We start from the raw sequence: 22,124 nt of genomic DNA on the forward strand, positions 1-22,124 counted from the left end.
AACTGTTTTCTCTTCTTCAGTTATAGTAACCCAGTAGATTAGCAGTATCCAAATAGAATATTAATACACACAATAAATTTCATGACCTTTTCTGTTTTTTCATTTTAGAACCATGGGAAAACAGATGGGCTCTCCTGCATGCCCTCTAGGTCAATAGATTTGTTGAATCAAAGATAGAGAAAATGCCAACAAATGCCCTTTAGTCACTTTCTGTGCTTCTTCTCAGTCTGCTGTATTTTTATTTTATCCCTTTAAAGATATAGCTAAGCAAGACTAAAGTACTGAAGTCTAAGTATAAAAATAACCAAGCTTTGGCAATCTTCCATTATCCATATTATATAGGTGAAGGCAATTTCAGAACTAGAGGGAACTCCTCAGGTGTGAGAGAGCATATTGAAAGAGGAGGAGGTATGGGTTGTTTAGGTTTTTTTGTGTGTTTTTGTGTGTGTGTTTTTAATATACCTGGAATAGTTCTGAGCAGCACTGGCCTTTGAGATTAGCAAGAACCAGTATTTTTCTAAAGGAGCCGCAACATTTCTCTTCATCATTTCCCTTTCCCTGGAGATGATATGGGGTCAGACCTGATGAGACCAGAAGCATGAAGGCTGAGATAGCATGAGGATAGCTGTTCTTGCAACAGGAGAAGTGAAATGCATTCAGAAGTCACAAGAGATGTGGCAGCAACACAAAATGTCCTTTTCAATTTAAAAAGTTTATTCCTTTTGGATGCAGCTGTTCCAAACTTCTGGGAACTTAGTTGAATTAAACGTTTTAGTGTTATAAAAACACACATGGTATCAGCCAGAATAAAGAAAGCTTCTTGATTAGCTTCCTTTTGAAGTTTAACCCTAACACCATCTCTATGCAGGTTGTTTTAAAAATAATTATTTTCATGAAATAATGGTAATTTGTTCACTGAAATAACTGGGGAAATCCCTGTGTACTTCAGTGAGCACTGACTGAGGCCTCCAGCACCAAATTCTATAATTTTAAAGACTTGACCCTGCACCACTAAATGTTACTGGGAATTATGCCATTGGCTTCAAAGGGAATAGGAACAAGCCCTAAGTAAACAAAACTTCTAGTTATTACTCCAACGGGAGTAATCCTGTCAGGCCACAGAATGTGTCTATATAAGCCAAAAATTCAACAGTGCTTTCTAAATTATATCCATACACTTCGCACGAGAGCACTCTGTATTTCCATGTGCACAAACCATTCAAATGTGTGTATCAGGCAGTTCTACAGAAGAAAGGCACAGGGCACTTCTAAGAGAGCTTGCTTATGAACCCTCACCTGTGTGCCTGATGGGTTCAAAGCCCTTTCTTAATGTTATCCCTCCAAAATATACATGCACAGACAGACAATGAAGTCTCTTCACAGATCAAATTGCCACAAGCATGTCACAGGAGTTCTATAATTGAGCTCTCCCCATCTTCTGCCCTCCACTGATATGAAATAAATGGAGGAGGGGTTGGAGCTGCATGGGATTTTTTCCTTAGCAATATTATTTTGACAACACCATGGACTGATGTGCTCACAAATGATGCAGATTGTGTTTGAACCCACTGCCTTAAGCATAAAAAGGCAGAAGAACAACCCGTTTGCAAACACATGAATTACTTTGCAGGCTGGAGCTTGATATCTTTGCAATAGTATTCATTGCCCACATAGCGACACATGGCAGAACATCGAGGCAGACAGCAAAAATCTGTAAGACTCATACCTGGAGTCTATGACTGTAGGTATTTGAAACTGGGATTTGAACTCAAACAGTGGGAAAGCAGTTATCAGTGCTCTAGAGAAGGTTCCAACAAGCAGCTAAAGCTGGGGGTGCTCAAATTTCATCCCAAATAAAATAAGCGTGTTTTAAAATCACTAAGATTCTGGTTTCCTTTTCTTTCTTCCTCCACTATTATTTCTGCCTCACCCTCACAACCCCAAAAGTCACCAAGGTCACAAAGCTTTATTGAACAGACATCTAAACTTTATTTGAATGCAATTTCTGGAATCTAGGATGCTGAAACAATCCAAACCTAAAATACTTTTGAGAAGTCAGGCATTACATTTTGTTTTTCTAAATCAAGTTAACATTTCCTCCACTTTACCAACTTCCACAAGGCTCAAAACATCTCCAGAATTCTGAACATTCAGCTTTCTTTTGGATTTCCCATTTCACTACAAACATAGCGTTATCCTGCACAGCAAAAGAATCAAGGATGGATTCAGGCCAGGATAAACTTTCAAAATATCTCATTGTGGGATTTTCCTCCTCATTTCAGAATTCATGACTGCATTTGAAAACCACATATATGCAAAAGAATGGTTCTTCTTGGTATGAAACAGCATGTTCAGGTTCAGTTTTTAACCTAAAGGAGTTCAAACCTGGTGCTAAGTTTTGGCAAGAAGGGCAGTGATATCTAATATGCTGAATGAGTAGAAGAACATTTTAGCAATACAGAAGAAAGGCAGAGAAGCAGCTTATATATTTCTGAAATCATTATTTGTTAGAAAACAGGCCAGTTCATCAGGGACAGAAAAGAAATGCAAGAGGCTTGAATTCAGCAGCTTAGGAGTTAAACTTTAACTAACTAATGAGTTCCAAGAAAGACAATGATGTAGGCTACTAAATTTTGAGACACCTACTGTACCAAAATCCAGTCCTTTGCCAGAGATTCCTGCTAGGTTATTGATTCAGTGAGAGTGCAATTTTTAAAGGAAATTAAATCCTCTTGGAGAAGGACAGTGCCAAAACTGGTAGATAAGGATTATTGTAAAGGGAATTGAACATTGGAAAGAGAACATGCATCCACCCTGAACAGAGGGGATAGCACACAGCTGCCTGCAGGACAAAGAAAGGGAAGGAAAAAGAAATAAAAAAAAAAAAAAAAAGGAAAAAATCTTGTATGATGTTATCTGAGAGGTGAGAAAACAAGTATGTTCTCATCTGGTCTGGGGGTTATTGAAAACAAAGAACATGATGGACACATGCACATACTATTCAAAGGAGAGTGGCTTCTCCTCCTCAACAAAACACCGAGGTCTCCAGTCATGCCAGTTTTATTAATCAAGATCTTGTTGACTGACAAACCAGCTCAAAACCCCTCCCCAGCCCTAGAGGTATTTGCTCCACTGGTAAGAGCGAGGGCAAGCATTTCCCCCCAGTAACTCTCCAGCTGAACCAGCTGGAGGCCTCCCATGACAGGAAGTCAATTTATAGACTCCTGACACATAGCAGCTGCTGTCGAAAGCTCCCCACGGCTTTCGAAGCCACATTGACCAGTGTGCTACCACTAGCTCTTTATTTTAACAGGATCTTGAAAAAGAGAAGTTTATGCCCAAGGGTTCAGAGACTTCTAGGGCTTTCTCTTTTCCATATCAGATCATCTGCATTGAGTCTGTCACCTGAAACACATCTGTGGATCTGCAACTCTTGCACTTCACACCATTCCCGAGTGGTAACCGCTCCCAAGTCCTCTATTCGATCACCTCCTTAATACCCATGCTAAAGGCAGTGCTTCACAACTAAGTGTCAGTTTGGGCAGTTGAGCTCAGGGAGAAAGGAACAAAGGACAAATAGTGGAAAATTTCAGTGTAGGCTTGTATAATTACCACAAAACCAGACAAGTTTAAACTGCTGTTTGAAGGAAGGAAGTTGGGATTTGGCCCATTCCATAGTTCTAAAACCAGCCCAGGCTGCCTCCCTACTTCAAAATAAATCCATATATTGGTATGGAACTGCTTATCATCCATGTATTTTACTAATAGTCTGAATTTTTTATTCCCCCCCATCACTGGGCATATCCACCAGTACCCCTTGCATTACGTCTTCAATGGTATCCCAACCTGACACATTCTTTTTCTTGGAACATAATGATGCAAGAACCTGAAGAATTCCAAGAGTTGCAAAAGTCAGAAAAGATTTTATCAGCTGGCATTTTTCATTATTCCCATCTCAAGGAACAGCTGCTTCCCGCCTCTGCTGGCATCCTGCCAGAAAACCAAAGCCACCATTAACACAGAACTGTCAATAACCCATCGACTTGAACCTGATAGAGTAATCAGGGAGGATATCATCAAATCAAGTCCTAATAAGAGTGATAAGTAATTGGAATTGCTATACCAGGTAAATGAAGAGGAAATATACCTGAAATAATTTAAACCAAGTTTATGGAACGCTGATAAAACCTATCATGCAGGGCAGAAATTTTCCATGCAGGCATTCCCCATTAGGGCTGCTATTCTCTGTGTCATGTTCAATGTGCCAATTAGATGAGAATCTGTTTTCTCGCCTCACACCTCTCTTTAAATACCACAATTTTTCTTCAGTAATATACTAATTCTGGGCAGGCTCTTTGGAGAGCACAGTTTCCCATAGACTGACCTAAAATCTTCTGCAAGCACCCAAGTGTCAGGCACCGTTGAGACATGCACCATTAAACTTGATCAGGTAAATGGCCAGCTAAGGTTCCCAGCACCTGAAGCTTTCAAAGAAATACCTGTGTACCTTGCCAGAGCAAATCACTAGCAAATACACAGTCAGAGTACATCTAATTTTATAGCTGGATACCACATGCTAGAAACTCCTGATGCTGTAGACTCAATTTCTTGCTATCCCAGAAACACAGTAAGGCCCTTGCAAAATGTTCTATGATCTTGTTCTCTGCAAACTTCTCTATTTTAACCACCCAGCCTCTGTTCTTCTCTTTCCTATTGTTTAAGTCAGCTAAGCCCTCTCTCCATTGTTGCTTTTTCTGCCATTCATCCTTCACTTCTTTTAAAAAACAATTCCTACCTAGAATCTAGTTACAACTTTTCCTTGCTCTGATAATACTCTGCCACTGTAAGAAAGAATGTCTTTTTTCACCTGCTTCTACTTCAGTTTCTTCATCCACAAAAACAAGTACACAACTTTCTGCCTATACTCACAGTGTCTAATACTTTTGGATGAGACTTGGTCACAGTGCTATTATTGTAATTTATTACATCCCGTCCTCCCTAAATACCATTTTCCTTGCCGCAAACCAAAGATCTCATTTTCCTGGCATCTAGCAACCCTGCAGTATCTCTGTTGACATCCTGCCAAGATCCGTGCAGGTTCTCAGCAAATCTGTTAGTCTCTGCTGGGGCCAGCTGCTGTCTACAACCATCACATATTCTGAGCTTCGTTCGATTAGAAACACCCCTGAATACATTACGTGCTTCTGACCTCAAGGGTAATCAGATAGAAAGACACTTCTGCCAACCATTGCAGAAACTTTAGCCCTGAAATTCGATTTGTATAATATCACAATGGGTGAGAAGAGATAGGGTCAGAAGAAGAAAGGAATTTTCATCCAAGTCTTCTTAAAGATTCAAGCTTGGCATCATGTCCAGAGACATTTATCCCACCCTCCCAAAGAAACAGATGAAATCTCAGAAGCTGATGAGACTTGAACTGTTCCCAACTTTTAAAAAATGCCTCAGAGCTGTCAGCATTCCAGGTCCGATCCATCACAGACTGCAACATATTCACATGATTCAGCATTGTTTCATGAGATGTCAAATTCTATACACACCCAGAGATTTCCTTTTCTTTTTTAACTGTGGAAAGGTTGGATTGTTTTTTCTTTATTGGCCTGCTAGGCTGCTCTGTGTGATGTGAAATAAGACATCCAACACAGTACAGACGTGCCCTAAACACCAGGCTGCCTAATAGAGAGGTAACTGTTAAGCTACCTGGTATTCACAAGGTCAGCTGCAGCTGCACCTACTGAGTCAGGCTCTGGAGTTGAAAGAAGCAAAAACCGTCCCTCAAACCCCAGATCATAGAAGCACATGATGTGACGTTGCTTGTGAAAAGGCAGGTGCTATGAAAAGCAGTAGCTCTAGAACTAGATGAAAACTGAGTAGGACTTTAAGGGTCAGTATGGTGGATTTACACACCTAACCTGGCAGCACAGTATCTATGTTCTTTATAGGAACTAGCCCAGAAGATCTTTCTCTGCAAAAAACATACATGTAATACAACATGGATTTTTATCATTTGTAGCTCAAAAGAAAAAAAAAGAAAAAGTGATCCCCAGTAAGCTGAGAAGTAGTGGCAGAAAAAGAGACAACTACCTATCATACACAGACCAAAAAGAAATGAACAGCCAACACCTAGAAAACAGGTGCACACACGCTCTCTAGCCATTGCCAAGGACACACAGGTGCTACTAAACACCCACAGCCCCGCAGTTTCAAGTCCAGGGAAACTGCAGCTTTGTAGCTGTAGCTGGGATCCAGTTTTAAAATGGCCCATTTATGGCCTTTAAAGTAGCATTTGGCTTCAAGGTAGCATTTGGGTACTCTTTTGAACTAAGATAATTCCAGTATAAACCCATGGACTGCAGTTTTTCCATTGCTTGGATTGCAGGGCTGGATCAGACACCCCTCTGTGCTATTCTTTCTAGAAACCAAATTTTGGCAGCTCTGCCTCACCCTCTGGTTATTGTTGTTTTGCAAGCATATGAAAAATGAAAGAGGCCATAAACAGCAACTGAAGGAAGAAGCAGAGGGACTGAGCTAGTGCTTGGAGGGATGTGAAAACACTTGCTCCAGAGATTGGCTTCGGATGTTCTGGTTCCATGGCTCAGGGTGTGTGGATGCCACACAATAGTGGGGTTACTATTAGCAGTGTTTGTTATTATGGAATAGCAATTATTGCATGCTCCTGCCTAATGTGTCGGTGCTTAAAGTCACATACAGACAGCAACTTCCTTCCAGCAAATTTGGCTTGATTTTTACCTTTTAAACAAAATTTCATGAAACTTTCAGATCAGCCATAATGCTTTACCACAGTCCTTTGCCATCACACCTTTCTTTGCCTCCCTTTACTATTTGTCTCCCTCTTATCCCATGCTCTGTGCTCCCCAATACCTCATCCAAACACATGAAGAAGAGTTATTCTCTAGTTTTTGGAACAAATGGAGAATTACCAGCTGAGAATCTCAGTGGCAAGTGTCACAAAAACTGCATTTATACAGCTGTCTCCAGATCTTCAGGAAACTCATAGCCTTATATATTTGCCAAATATTTCAAACGAAAATACAGTATAGTTAGTGATGCAAAGTATATCACTAGTGACACTACCAGTAACAGTGCATAATCTTAATACATGGCATAACAAACTGCGCATCAGTGCATCGCTGGCACCAGCTCTTGAGCCCTGCTGTGTATGTGTACCCTGTAGGTACGATGACATCATCTGTGCTAAATACCAACTGAACTCCAGACCTCAGTTCTCAGCTGACTGAACAACCCCACAACATATTGTGAGGGTACCAAAGGACATGCACATGCTCAGTCAACTCACAAACCTTTGCTGATGTGACTTCCCTTTCAATCCACATTAGTTCCAGCTAGATAGCATTTGTCTTTTTGGAGAAAGAGACCAGACAAGTGAATTAAGGGGAAAAGACTGTACCTTTCTATAGTGCTGTCATACTGATATCATGAGAGTCAATGCAAAAGTGGGTTTAACCTGATAAGTCAGATGTAAGACTGAAGTATTATTTCTGCAGAAGAACGCACATTGTCACTAGAAAATGTTTCATCTACAATAGCATATCTCACTTTGAGCATTCCACATGCAATTGTATTTTTTGAGTGTCTAGGGAATAAATTGTTTCTTCAAAGTGATGATCTATTCTTAATTTAAGAAGCTCTAATGTCATCTTTAAGGCAAAAGCATACCTAGAGGGTAACAGAGTAGTTTTTGTATATTCTTGTAGGCTCTTGAAATTCTGCATCTTGAAGCACTAGGATGCAAGTTCTTAAAGGAATGCTGTTGAACAAGTCTGATAACTGTCTAAAATAACTTTCACAACTTCAACAATTAATCACTAGGCTAGAAGTTTGACTTTTTCACATCTCAGATAGACAAATACAAGGCCTTGTGGCTTCATTTGAGTCTGACCATGCCAGTGTTCACACAGGTATTTTAATAGGATGCACATGTGCATTGCTACTCAAATTTGTTTCTATTTCCTTGTGACAGTACATTTTAAAAGCAATATATTGTAAATACTGCTGTACAACTAGAGGATAGTTCAGAACACATCCATTTACACAAGTATTTAATTTTTCTGGGCAGTTTGTTCTACACATCATTTGCCACCCTGGGGGATGCTGACTCAGCACAGGTGCACACTCAACAGCCAGGAGGACACAATTTTTTAAAAAGGTGGTTATCTCATTTGTTGGATTGATGCTTTGTTTACTGGCTACTATTTTCCAATTTTTCTTTTATAATGCTAGTGCTACTTTACTGTCCAGATACAACAGATAGGTGCTTAGAAATCCATAAGCACAATTTTTACAAAAAATATATTAAGAAAATCAAATTAGTGATTGTGGAGGAGCGTGGCAATGGTACTCTACTCAAGAGACTCCCTGCACAAGTAAACAGCATATTACAAGCTGCAGATTAATAGTAACATTGCCAAGGAAATCCCTTTTTTAAGGTTTCGTCCAGGGTAAAATTTAGGGTTTAGTTCTAGGTTTTAGTCCAGGGTAAACATGTTTGATATTAATTGTCTTTTTATACATGCAAGATCCCTCACCTGGCAGAATGTCAGCCATAGCAATATTTTTCTCCTCATCTGTTTCACAAATGTTTCTCTCAAACATTTAGGCACCTGAAAATTTACTCAATTTGGTAAATTCTTGGTTCACTTTTGTTTCTGTGAGGTGTGACAGTTTCTTCTGGGTCAGAACTTTCCCATTTGATTCAGTAATGTTCATATGCTAAGTTTAAACACGTGCTTAGATATACCTTGGATCAGGATTTAAGAGAAGCAGCTATGTGAATATGTTTGTATATCCAGCACACCCAACTTATTCCCTGTTCGTCTGATCCAATCAGAATTGAAATGCTCACGTTTCAGATAAATTGTTCCAAAGATTTTAAGCGTATTAAGAGGATGTCAGTCACATTAATTTAAGTCATCCTACTGTGCAAAAGAAATTGTTCAAAAAAAAAGTCATGCTCCCTCTCAATCACAAAGTGCTATAAAGTAATCTAGCGTAACCAATTCAGAAAATATCAGACCCAGAACTATACAGTGTGAAATGTGGTGTTGATAAGATGATTTTTAATTGGAATTTAAAGCTCATATTGCAGTTACTCCATGAGACCCATTTCATCTTTAGCGACCAAGTATTGAAAATTAAAAATTTGCTGTGTGCATTAGTTAATAAGTCAAACACCATGAAATTACAAATGTAGATATGAGGGAGAATCCCTTACTCGTTTTAAAAAAAAAAAAAAAAAATCAAATCTAGAAAAGACTGTAGGCGTATCAGGATTGGTTGGAAAGGTTTCATTAAAACAGGTGTCTCTGCCTTATTTTCCTGCTTGACTCCCTCCCAATCCCCTCAGCAAATCAGAAAAACACCGGAGGCAAAACTTCTCAAAATAAAATATTATCTAGGAAAAATGATACCTTATGAAATGAAACAAATTTTATTTTCCATTCAAACTAATGTAAACAGGAGATACCACCATTTGTTCGAAAAAATGAAAGTCAAAATAAAATTTCTCTCACCACTCCAAGTCCATTCTTCTCTAGGGGTAGAGCAAGTAAGGAGGAGCAAGATTTTTCGTTGAGGAGAGTGCAAGATGCTGGGGTCTATTCCGATTTAGGATATACCTGTATGCTGTATTTTAACAAATATCACCTTTTAAACTATGTTTTAAATGTATCTTTCCATGAATAAGGTAATTTTTTTAACGTAAAAAGGGTAAAGTGAATTATTTCAGATGAAACTTTAACTGAAATAAAATCAAACTTTGGTTCCTCTTTCTTTTATTCTTTTCCACTTGTACTTACTGACAGTTTTCACAGGGCTGAAAACAACAGAATAAGGAAAAAAAAAAATATTCAGGGGGTCTGAATTCACCCACTCTAGACAATATGCAAAATAACATAGGCCTATACTCCTTCCAGATTTCCATCCTGCAATTGAGATAGTTTTAGGCAAGTCTGGGTCAATTACAAATGATTACTTAAATTTAAACAAACATCAGGACACCATGAAGTAGAATTTGATTACAATGTCTGTCCTCTTAAATGCATACCCTTTATTGATAGAATCTGTTTGCACGTTTCAGAATCATATGCTCGAATTTCTTTTTGATCAGGAGATTTACTAACCCTGTCATTGACAAACCTCAATAATTTGTCTGGTTACATTTCAATATTTCATATTGAAATAGTGCTTTCTAAAAATCATAAACATCCCAGGTACATGATAAGAAACTGAAAACTTTGATTTTTTTGAAGATTTGAGGTTGAATCTTAATATAATGGTTACAGTAAAATCCAAGTTTTACAATGTCAGAAACAGGAAATCAAGAAATGATTGTTGAAGAGCCTGCTGTGACTTGGAATAAGACAAGCATAGGAAATCTCATTTGGGGAAACGTGATAGTTTAGTCTAACAGAAAACAGTTGGAGAAACTCATAAGAAAAAACTGACAACATGAAAGGAAATCTCTTTACCTTCCTTTTCCCCCATTCCTTCTGTCTGTACAAATAAATAGTGATGTAAATTAATGAGAAAACACTATTTTCATTCTTTCCTATTTGCTTCCAAAACATATAAAAAGATATTTTTTCCCCAACTGTTTCCCCATTCTTCAGTTTGTTCCATAGACCCTCTTCTTGCACCTTGGGATTAAAAAAAACCAAAGTGGATATAAGAAAAGGGAAAAGGGATAAGGACTGGACAGAGGACAAACCCTTCCCTGATGGATAGCCAGCACTTCTTAGTTAAAAAAAAGTTCTTTAAATTGGATGAAATTCTGTATCCAGAAAACTCTAGTTAGTAGGAAGGAAATCTTGCAGCAATGAAAAGCGTTTTACATTAGTGTTTCAAAATAGCATTAAAAAAAAAAAAAAAAACATAGGCAAAACATCAACTTTTGCACTGGCTCTCTCAGTTGGGTTTGGCACTTAATGTCCACTGGGAAGTGCTAATTGTAGGGCTGCTGTGTCAGCATCTACACCTGCCTTGTACCGCAACCTCCAGCTGCCTCAGTGAAGAGAACAAAACTCCCAGACTCAGCCACTCAAAGATTTTGACATCTAAGGATAAAATACATTCGCCTTTTACGAGCTGGCACAAAGCCTACGCACTATCTAAATTCCACTTGAGTCTGTTAGGATTTTTCTAAGTTCTCTTCCGGGTCTTTCCATAGATGTGATTTTCTTCTTCCCAGAGTACGTTCCTGTACCTAGCGCAAGCAAGCATAAACTCACAGGGAGATCTCATTTTGTTTGACTGCATCAGAACATTACCGACTGCTCTCCGAGATCAGTCTAGCTCTGAAACTTTAAATATAGTTACTAAATATTGAAAACACCTAGGTCAGCAGACCTTTGTGGCTTTGCACATTGACTCGCATCTTTCTTTCCAATTTTCTTCCTTTTTGCAACTTTAAATGCCTGTGAGGGGTTTTTGTCAAAGTGTGTCAATGGCAATATCAGGGCACCAGCTTGTTAAATAAACAATCAGCCCCTAAGCCATTCCAGAAGAAGGATGAGATTTCTCATACTTACATCTTTTGTGAGTTAAGGTTTATTTAGGTTTTGAATCCCTTAAGGCAAGCGTGCAATGTGTAAAGCAGAGGCCTGTAAGAAAAACATTTTACTTGTACTGCTTACTGAGAAAGAACAAGGCTTTTAGAACAGATCAGAATGCCATACTTCATTAAACAGCATTAGCTGTCCTTGTCTAATAAACTTTCGCCTTTATTTTTCAGTTGCATTCATTTGTATCTATTTTTAAAAGGTCGCTTAACTTTCATATCAGCAAGACAGTCGGAGATCAATGGCTTTTAATGCTCATGCTGTAAGAGGAACATCCAAATGAAAGGGAATCTCTCTCCCTTTTTTATTTTTCTTTGTAGTCTAAGAATGTGTAGGTATTATTTAGAAATAGTCCAGGCTGTGTAGTTAAATGTAACTATTCTGGAAGAGACAATGAAAAATTACAGAAGGAAAAAAAAGTCTTTTTTTAAAACACCTGGGTTGCACATACTGAAGGTTTTACTTAATTACCCATACCTAGATACATGCTAATGTATAAACAATATTAATTTTCCATATGAATGCAAAGGTTTTTCAGAAGGATGCAAACAAACCTGACACCAGAAACCTTTCCCTGTTCCAGATTTTGTCAAAAAACCTGACACTCATTTTAATGGAATGACTGGCTGAAGTTCACAAAGCTTTGAAAAAACCTTTGGACCCATTTTCAAGCAGCCACAGCTTCTCATTGCCATTAGAGATGGGTCTGAAGTTGGAGGGTATTCAGAGCCAGGATGAAACCATAGAGAGAAAAGCAAAGACAGTCTGTGGGTCTAGATCTGAACAGCACTGAGTTCAAAGGCACATGGATCCCAGTTCCTTTCTAGATCGACAAAAGAAAGGTTACTGAAGTGCCAGTCAAGTTGAAATGCATATATAAGGCAAGTTGAATTAAAATGTTTTTATTTGAATATTGGAGTAAAATTTACAGGGTGGGAATTAGAGTTCCATTGTGACCTCCAGCAGAATACCTGCATCTCTTACCATGTTCAGTGGAAGTTAATGGTGACCCACCACAAGCATGACGCAACTATGTGGTCTTCCTTGTGGTCAGAAAAGCAATTTAATTGTTTTCATTTTGCAGTAAATAAAGCAAATTGTGCCTTGTGCAGGTTTGGTGTGCTTTTAAAGGAGCAGACAACACAAGTGGTTCTGCAGGAAAGGAAAACATCTATAAATTCATTTCATTATTAAGGAATACCAAGTTTTTCCAGAAGTTTCCCCAGTGTCTCTTGTGACCACTGACTAGCTCTATACTGCATTATTTTGTGAAAAACAGAAAGAAACTTTTTATAAAGTTCACCACAATTTGTTACTGCTCAGTAGGAACATAATCTGGACTTCTTGCAGTGCTGTAACCCAATTTAATTTCCCTGTCAGAGTGCTTGATGGATGTGTTTATAGAGTTTTCAAACAGGAGATAAAACTTCTTACTACTAAAGGCAGAAAGTACTTTCTTTCCCTTTCATTTGCTACCCATGGGTTCAAACATCGCCTGCTCAGGACAAGTACAACCACACCTATGTGTGAATGGGAGATCCTCTCTGAAAATACGTTAAGGCATTTTAATAACAATAGGTTTATGATTATTCTTCCCAGTTGTGCCAAATATCTGTTTTTCTAAGCCTAAATGCAGGTAATAACACACTGTGTAATGACATTGTGCTATTATTTATGTTTTAAATCTATAAAACTGAAACTTTAGAATTAAACTTTTACAATTTTGTGATAGATTGAATAGATTTTGCTGATAAACTTGTTTCAAGGGAAACATAGCTAAAGGCAACAGAACCTGACACAGAGCTGGAGGACAGAAATATCTGGATACACACATTTTATGCGTGAAGTATCATATCACCATTTTAATTCCAATATATAGTGAGCAGAGGTGAGAGCCTACTATTCTCCATGGAAGACAACAAAAGAGCAAAACCAGCATCAACAGTACTGCAGGAATTAAGGGCACAGAGAAAGCAATGCAATAAACAGCCTGGGACATTGAAATGAGACTGGCTTTGCCATTAATACACTGATTAATAAGAAATCCAAGTGATTGCAAACAGGACCAAAATGCAGAGGTAATAATGTGAAGAACAACAGTCTCCTGACAGGCGTGTACCATCCACACACGCTGTGAGAGCTCATGTGCGGGGGCAGGAAGCAAAGCTTCTGTCACCAAACCCAGAAAGTCATCAAACACATGATCCCAGCATCAACCTCTTCCCATCTTGCCTTTTATGATCGGAAAGACTCAATGGAGTAATGACACTGCATTAACTGAACACAAGTAACCATTTCTCAGAGTACTTTACTGGAAGGTATAACACCTTCATGATCACCTGGTCATAATTTTAAAGCAAAAGAGCAGATTTCAAATCACAAACAAAATTCATTCCAGGAATTTGCTTTCAATACTCTTAAATGTCTTTTCCTATTTTCTTGAATATTCCCCAAGCCTTTAACTATTTTCTCTGAACCCCTTCAAGCACTAAATTATGGAATGTGAAAGACTCACACACGGTTCACTTTTCCTTACAAGTTATCTGCTGTATGTGTTCTCTAATAGAAGGGTAAAACCCGTTTGATACAAGTTTATCACAATAGAGGACAAAAGAGGATGCTGGAGATACATGTCCAATGTTCTGCAAGTACATCCACACATACTACACCAACTTCTGTGTCACTATCAATAGCTTAATTTCTTTTGGGTGAATAAAATTGTGTGTCCCAAACTCAGTCACAAAACCAACATCTGAGGTGTATGGGAATGCCACGTCTGCTATCTGAAGCAATCATGCTGAGCTGTTGTTAGACAAGTTCTCCTAAAATTGTGTAAGGTTTTATTACAAGAAAAAGAGAAACGGATAAAAAACCATTGAGTTAATGGGAAAACACCGAGTAACAGCATGAGGAACAAGTCCTATGTTTATCTATTAAAGCAGAGAGCAACTGGCACCAGAGGTAGAAATCACAAGATGTCAGATGTTTGTGGACACTTCTACCTTGCCTCTTGCCAGTTTGGCACATAGTTTAAAAGTCCATGCCATGACTAAATACTGCACCGACCTTTCCTCAGTAACACACACCTATTTCTATAATCACTAAGTGCTGCCCCACCTCATGAAATTAACCCCTTTTATTAAGGACTCAGACATTCACTTAAGGCTGGTGGAGATCAGCCTTTGGTAGGAGTCTGAAAACAAGGATAAAATGGAACATGAGGGTGTTCTGCTCCTCTCTTCTTCTCCTTCCCTAATCCTCTTCCCCAGCCCGACAGCAACAGTGAAACTGAATGCAGATAACACTCCAGGGATATTTTTAGGTTTTTTTAACATCCAAGCAAACATTAAGTAACTTTGCCTGTCTCAGATCTGTGTCTAATCTTTTAAATATAAGAAAACACAACCCATAGCTTTACATGTTATTTTACTCCAACTGGAATGAACTCTTAATGAGTCAGTGAAGAGTCCAGTTGGCTTCACTGATTGTTAGATCAGAGGAGGCCTTTCCACTCTTTTGGATCTCTTGCTTTAACGCGACGTTTGCAAATACCTTCATGAAAATCATAAAGAAGGCAATGGCTGATAAACAAAAGAAAATCCTTCTCACTAAGACACTATTTCATCAATAAGCAAGTTAATTGTTTTCTGGAGTGGAAACTTTTTTAAGGAGCCCAAGTTATAAGTACTGTATATGGAAGTAAAGATAAAAGTCCAAAAATGATCATGTGTGTATAGAGAAACACTGATTAAAAAAATAACATATTACTTGGAGAACCTCAGAAAATGCATGCTTTATGCACAGAAAATCCTGAAAAATGTGTGGTAGATGCTCTGATTTTCATACCCAAGCCAAATCTTCTCAGAAGCTGAGCTGTTGCTGTTCAAGCAAATCATATTCAGCTTTTATGGTGACATTTCAGTGTCTCCAGCAATACATATGATTGTGAATATAAGGTCTTCCTCTTGTTCTCAAAAAAAAAAAGTTCAGTGCTCTTCGTGTCATATTTGCTTCTTCATGAATATATTGCCAATATCGAATCCAGCATATCAACAGCTGGATATTCTTCCAAACTTCTTGAGATGGAAATAACACTGAAAAGATGGTTAGGTCACTGGATTCATTGCATTAGAGATGATGTTGCAAAATTGGAAATCTTTTAATCAATTTAAGAGGCTCAATAAAGTTTGACCAGCAGTCAAGGCTGAAAAGACTATGAAAAAAATGTAGTGGCAGAAAACAAGACACCATTGATTAAGGTACTAAAAGCAGAGATTTCTCTCTCACAATACCCAAGGGCAAAACATTTTCAAAATTAAAGGCAAAAAGACAGTATGAGATCGCAATTCCTCCGTTTTCCAGTGTAAACTGAATTAGGTATATGTAAGTTTTCTTTCTACCCATAAAACCTACCATCCCCCTCACCTGGCCTTTTGCATACTTTTTGTTTTTGTCATTTCCAGAATATTTTGCCCTCCACACCCACTGCAGCTTCCCATTCCAGAAATTCAGACATGCTCTCAGTTCTCTTGCTCTTTCTCTGAAATGTATTTTCTAACACACCTCAAAGCAGAAATCGCACAACCCAATTCCCTCCTTACTATGTATCTGTCTTAATCCTGAATCGGTTGAGCTTTCCTCATTTAGGTAAATGGGAATCAGTTTGGTACAAAAAGCATGTCCTGCATGAAGCAGGACTATAAGCCAGCTCTTCATTCACAGAATGTGCTATTTCAATACAAATTTATGTTTCATTTGTATGTAAGAGCGATCCATAAATGACAATTTAACTAACAAGAGAACTTGTTAATTAGGATACGCTTAATCTGAAGTAAGAATAGCCACACAGAACTGCATAAAGCAAAGGGGTAAACTAAACCAGATTTCAGTATTTTAGCTCAAATATTGACAAATATTCACTTTGAAACACTATTAGGTATATTTACAATGCTGTAAAGACAGTACTTGCCACAAATAATACTATACAAATCCTGTAACTTTCTCAAAATTTAACTGAATTTTGCTATCAATTTCTCATACGCATCTGTGAGGTTATATTCAATCCAATAGATAAAACCTGAAGTATACTATTTTCTACACATTTCAATTTCAAAAGCCAACAATTATTATAGTGTACCTAGAGCTTAGACATAGTGAATCCATATTTATGAAAAACATGCTATTTCAGATTTGAGAAGTGTAAAAAAGCAGATATCCAAAAGTAAATAAAGAGTACATTAACTAGTTCAAAATCCATCAATATACGTGTAATATGTTTAACCTTTTTCACATGTCCTAGTTAAAAATTTAGCAGCTTTATTGCACTTTACATGGCTGGTTATTCCACAATTAACACCAAATTAATATTTTTCCTTTTACAGTGCCAACAGCCATCATAAGAAAAAGCTACATTACAAATTAACAGCGGGATTTTACAATAGACAAACATGGGAGTCACTTCTAATGCATTTGTTGCTATTAAAAAAATATAAACATTTACAGTCTGTGCTAATTAACTTTATTGCTGAATTAATAGTATTCCTTACTCATCCTAAACAGAAAAAATATTGTGAGTATGGCAGTAAAGTCAAACACTTCAGCGCAGTAAAAGCTGACACATTCTAAGACCTCCCTCTTGTCCTCCAGAACACATGAAGCTTTTGGGCATCTTGAGACCTATGTGCAGTGGCTTCAGCACGGATACCCTCCACGTGACACAGCAGTTTAAGAAAGGCATCTTTACGTCAGAAATTAATTACCCTAGTTTGATCACAACATCCAAGTACAGCAGCTTAGTATACCTATCTCACCACCATACAGTAAGAATGCTCTAGTTAACAAATTCTGTACTGCTACAAAGCTAGAAAGTGAATATACTTAATTACCAGGGCACATTTTGCCAGCTCATCTGTTCATGTCAGTGGAAATTCAGCTTGGCCATGACTACAATCTTCATGTGTTTTTGCAAAATACCACGAAGCATTTACAGCTTGTATCAATAAACATTTAACTGTTTGTGTTGATATTTTACCTTGTTTTGCTGCTGCCAGTCCCAGTAGTACTTTGTAGCAAATGCAAGGACATGCCCAATTTGTTCTCATGAGGAAAAAAAAATAGCCATAGCAAAAAAAACAATGCAACAACAGAGCAAGAAATCCAAAGTCTTACCTTTCCTGAAGGCAACAGTAACTTTAGGATCAAGCCTGTGTGAAAGAAGAAAAGCATCTGACGGCAGAACCTGTGAAAGACCCATTGGAAAGGTTCTTTTTCTGTATCTTAGTAAACAGACTATTCATGAAGGTCTGGGTTGTGCTCAGTGCGTAGGAAAGTGCCTGTCAAAAGAAAGAGAAAAACATGTTACACTTAGTTGAGTGAACTCTGTTCGCCATGTCCGTTAGAGAACGGGATCCTCAACTTCTTGAATTCCTTCAGCTGCCATGGATGCCACCTAAATCATTTAGTTAAGACAGGATGAGATTCTTTTCTGTTCTTTTCTAGACAGGGTTATAGCCTTCATCTCTTGACACAAGAAGTCTTGGTAATTCATAAACCCCTGCTATTTACTTCCTCTTAATCATATAAAATCATAATTGTTTACAATGTCTCATGAAATATGTCTGCACGCTGTGGGTATACTTAAGTTTGACCTAAAGTTAATTTAACATACAAACCAAACCAGTTTCTCTTATAGCCATGAAGTATTGTCTGGTAACCTTGTCTGGCAGGAATCCAAAGTTTAGATCCCTGCACCATATCTCATACTTGGTTTTAATTTTATGATTTAAAGCCATCTAATCAACCTCCTCTGAGATAACCGTATTTCTGTGGTGCTACAAGATAGAATGACATCCTAACACAGACAAATACAAATGCTACTGCTTATCATGTCATAAAAACATCCCAGGACTGAATTCCAGGCTTTTTCTTTAATCAGATTGAAATACTACAATTTCTCTCATTTACAAGTCTTCTAATTTTTTCAGCCTACCTACCGATACATTTTTTCAAACTCTCAGTGGCACTGAACATTTTCAAGCATTTCTTTTTAATAGATGAGGAAAAGCATTTACTCCCAGCTTGTTGAGTGTGTGTGTGTGATTCCACAAGTACCATTTCATAAGCACTGAAGATCATGTGAGACATCACAGGTTCAGAACCTTGGAATCAACCTCCTGCTTGCTCTTTTCTGCTTAGTTTTGTGTCATGGAGAAGGACATTGTATTAGAGTTCTGACACTAAGATTTGTTCCATTCACGTTGGATATAATGGTTCTAAGGCAGACCACCAAGGTTTTGAGGGCTTAAGTGGGACCTCAGGCCTTGTACTGGCCCTGCACACACAGATCAAAGGCTTCAGACCTGCATCTGTACTCATATGCATAAGTCCTTGTAAATATTGACAAAAAAAATACAAGTTTGCTTCTAAACCAGGCAAAATGTTGCTACTACCAACACAAATACATTGCATTGAATGTGAGTGCACGTGAGCATATTTGATATGACCATCTTCAAACAGCTTAGAAAATGTTTTGTATATTGAGTTTCCTAATAGCTTGATTGCCACATATACTACAAGAGGAAGACACCTTCTATTAACAGAGGATACATGCAATTGCCACTACTGTTAGATGAGATAGCAGAATACTAGGAGAAACTGAAATTGGGCAGCTCACTGTGATCTTGTTCCTGAGCTACCCATGGTTATAAGTCAATACAACAAAACTAGTATTTGCTGCATTACTTCTGGTTTGCTCAAGTGTGAACAAATCCAGAGTCCTGTCCAAGTGCCTAAAAGATTGATACACAGAAATACCTGGCGGACCACATGACAAAGTGAATTTAAAGTTCCTTGTAGTGCTCAGCATCATGGTTCTACAGATGTAGATCCTGACTTGCTGCAAAGAAGCTGATCAGCCTTTCAATGACGGTTCACAAACCAGAGGCAGATGGGTGACAGTGCAATAGAAATGTTCAAAATGCCCAGGCACAGTAAGCTGGCACCATTTATTCCTTCTAGGAGATGGTAATCAATGCAAATCTATGCATTAGTTATGAGATGTTTTAATTCCAATAATAAACATTCTGTGATTGATGAATTTTTCACAGCTGTTGTCTACATAGCTGTTTAATTAGAGCATGCTGGCAGAGGCTGTTAATTCTTCATCAAGTTGCCGACTTCAGTGCATTCCACTTTCTGCAAGGGAGGACAACAGTTGGTAGAATGACTTGGGCGGCTGGTCAGGGGACCTGACATTTGGCAATGGATCAACGCATTAGATGACAAGCCAGATTCCTTTAGCTTCCTAAAAATACTAGCAGCCTGACAAGCAGAAAGTGCTTTAGTTGCTGGTGCTACTGTCTTTGATTTTCTGTTATTGGTGGGCCCTGGATCTAACTACACAGGAATGTCTACTTCATGATACTGTTGTGTTCCCAAAGCGGAGCACCAGCCAATCATACCCTACCAGCAAGGAAACAAAAATCAGCTGCCTTAAAAAAAAGCTGCCAAAAATTCTGACATTTGCTTTAAGTATTCAACTTTCTGAATCCATACAACCCCCTTGCTGGAATATTCCATCAGGCAAAGGGAATCCCTATCTGGGGTAAGTATCATGTGACATATGCCTAACTGGGGCCTTAGAGATGGAGATTCCCAAATGAGTACAAAACAGGGGAAGCCAACACTACTCCCTCATTCAGGCATTTAAGACCTGACTCAAAGAATTACAACCAGAGGTCAGCAGGATGCTTATTTTCATTCACTCTGTGCCTGCATCACAAGTGCCAACAAAACTTCCAATTGTGAATACTGCTCCTGTACCACGGATGTCTATCCATTAAAAGCAAAATTTTCCAAGTTCATTCCACATACACACCACCAAATAGTCTTTAGATGCTGTCAAGTTCAGCAATATTCACACTGGAGGCAACCTAATCACAACTCCCTGAGTCAAATGGACATCTAGGACACCAACCTAGAACAGAAAACACATCTCCATTTAATCTGCAGAACAGAAAGAGTTAGAAAGCTTCCTCTCATTAACCTTGGTTTTGCCTAACAGAGGCTGTTACAGACTCCAGATTCTTCACAGTACCAAAATGTTCAGAATTCAGTCACATAACTGGGTCCCTGAAATCAGCCAAAGTTCTTGTAACAGACAAGTAAAACCCCTTATTGTATTGCAGCTGCAGGGAAAAGTTACCTTGCCAGCAGCATAATCTTTGATACTGAATGGCATGCTCAAGTTCATCCGTTTGTAATTATAATCATACTGAAAAGTTTATGAAAAATTAAAGTGTATCTGTTTAATAGAGTCATTCATACCTTTTCAGTTCTGTGTGTTTAAATCTCAGTGTGACACTAAACAAAGTTTTTTATTTCAACTAAAGCTGAAAATAAAAAAAATCGAAAAACTTTTGCCACTCCAAAAAAACCCTTCTCATTCCCTTTTTCAACAAGAAAATTACTCTATAAAAATCATGACTTACTGCTCATTGAGTAATGCCAACATACAGAAAAATACCTGTTTAAACAGTCTTTTGGCACAAAAGACATAAGCATGAATATCTGAACTGTTGAAAATATAATTGAAATGCCACTGGTTCAGTATAACCGTATCTGACGAGTAAAGGCATTTACAAAAACTAAACAGTTTAAAGTAAACTCAGAAAACCTAGTATCAGTCTTTTGATGTGATGTGCTCTGAGCCTCCATAACAGAAGTCCTCTCCTTCTCAATATCCTGGCATTCCAATATGAAAGGTTATCACAAGTCAGTCTGCTAAACTCATTTTATTTTTCCTTCTCCATGATAATTTTACTTATCAGGCCACTCATCTCTGTCACTTCTAGAGGCAACAGTCCCTGTACCACTTCAATGAAAGAGGCTCCCATTCCCAGCCAGTGTGAAATCACCCTGGGACTGCGTGTCCTGCTTCACACAAAACACCACAACTACCCTCAGGTGTTATGGTTCTGTACATGTGGTAGATGCTTCAAAATAATGAATTAACTAAAATACTAGTCTCAGCAAACACTTAACCATCCAGGTATTAGACATTTTGTCCAAGGTAGTGTCATAACGCCCTCATTTTAAAGGAAAGTAATTAATAAATGCAGAATAGATGGTTGTCACAAGGGGCTTAGATGTCTCCCTCCCTCATCCCTAAATCTAAAACATACAAGACAAAAACCTAGATTTAAATTGAAAAGAAAGATGCTTAAGACATAACAATTTTCTAACCAAAGAAGAGATGGCAAAACTTTACCCAGTTTTAGGAATATTAGGGTTCTTAGGCAAAGTTATTTAGCATTTCACACCCAAATATGAATTGTACATATGCATGAAAAGCAGAGAGCTTGACCCTGTAAACAGTTCTTCCAGAAGTTTATCATCTACTCAGTGCAATCTCTTTGCATACTTCATGCTTTTAGTATCTGAACAGTTGAGAAAAAAGAAACCAAGGGGAAAAAAAAAACCACACACACACACACACAAAACAACACAAGA

At 38.1% G+C, this 22,124-nt stretch overlaps 1 long non-coding RNA gene across 1 annotated transcript in view; it reads right to left on the bottom strand.

Moving 5' to 3' along the window:
• The window catches only part of LOC139828631 (uncharacterized), a 201,637-nt gene that overhangs the window by 98,781 nt on the left and 80,732 nt on the right, over nt 1-22,124 (bottom strand). Inside the window, exon 4 of the long non-coding RNA XR_011740486.1 lies at nt 17,784-17,947. This is a non-coding gene — a long non-coding RNA (uncharacterized lncRNA). The remainder of the gene's footprint in view (nt 1-17,783; nt 17,948-22,124) is intronic.

This window comes from Patagioenas fasciata, chromosome 9 (genome assembly GCF_037038585.1).
Source record: "Patagioenas fasciata isolate bPatFas1 chromosome 9, bPatFas1.hap1, whole genome shotgun sequence".
Lineage (NCBI taxonomy): Eukaryota > Metazoa > Chordata > Aves > Columbiformes > Columbidae > Patagioenas > Patagioenas fasciata.